We start from the raw sequence: 768 nt of genomic DNA, 5'->3' as shown, positions 1-768 counted from the left end.
GGCTGCAGGGATGAGAGCCTACTGCCTCGTCAGCCCCTAGAGCTCTGGGGTGCAGCTGGGCGGTGTCAAAAAGATTTCGTGTCGGGAACCCACAGCTGCAGACAGCTCTCCTGTTGGGGTTGTAAATGGCGTAGAGCTTGGTTTCGTTATTCTTATCGTTCTTTCCCCACAGTCGAAGCATTAAGGAGCGTGAGAAGCGTCCTACTTTTGGGGTCGAGGGGTTCCTCTCAAGTGCCCGAAGCTGGGACTTCTAGTTCCCGTCCGACCGAGAGGTCTGCAGACACCTTGGGAACCCTTGCCTGGCCGCTCCACTCTCATTCGGCCCGCACAAGCTCATCCGCGTTCGTTGCGTGCCCCGACAGCGACTGGAAGAGGCAAAGGTCCTCCCCTCACTGCACAGGCACTGAACTAAAATTGCAGTGCGTAGGGCACACGTGGACGATGCGGGACAGCTTCACCATGGGCAGCGCCTCTAACTTTTTCCCTTGCCCCTGGATGAAAACACCCCGGCACGCTGCTAAAAACGAAGCAGAAATAAATGCTCGGCTGCCGAAAAGCTCACCTAGCGGGGCTGCAGTCATCTAGGCTGTGCTCGGCCACGGCCATGCCTGACTGGGACCCGGAGGACAGGTAGTGCCGGCCTGTGACGGTACTCCGGTGGTGAACAGGGTCCCTATTGTACCCTAGAGGTCCCTTCCCTATAAAGCTCATTGCGACAGGGTGTTAAGTGCATTTAGAAAGAAACTTTCAGCGAGGGCCCGCCCGGCT

The 768-nt window shown here is 57.6% G+C and overlaps 1 long non-coding RNA gene across 2 annotated transcripts in view; it reads right to left on the bottom strand.

Annotated features, from left to right (window-relative positions):
- Nucleotides 1-762, bottom strand: part of LOC104909595 — a 2,350-nt gene extending 1,588 nt beyond the window's left edge. Inside the window, exons 1-2 of one of the 2 annotated variants that reach the window (XR_002111808.2) lie at nt 563-762; nt 206-365 (exon numbers count right to left, since the gene is read on the bottom strand). This is a non-coding gene — a long non-coding RNA (uncharacterized LOC104909595). The remainder of the gene's footprint in view (nt 1-205; nt 366-562) is intronic. The other variant, XR_792450.3, reaches the window with a different exon arrangement.
- Nucleotides 763-768: the final 6 nt, after the last annotated feature.

The sequence above is a fragment of the Meleagris gallopavo genome, chromosome 2 (assembly GCF_000146605.3).
Source record: "Meleagris gallopavo isolate NT-WF06-2002-E0010 breed Aviagen turkey brand Nicholas breeding stock chromosome 2, Turkey_5.1, whole genome shotgun sequence".
Taxonomy (NCBI): domain Eukaryota; kingdom Metazoa; phylum Chordata; class Aves; order Galliformes; family Phasianidae; genus Meleagris; species Meleagris gallopavo.
The sequence above is the reverse complement of the archived record's forward strand: the minus strand, read 5'-3'. Positions and strand labels throughout refer to the sequence as shown.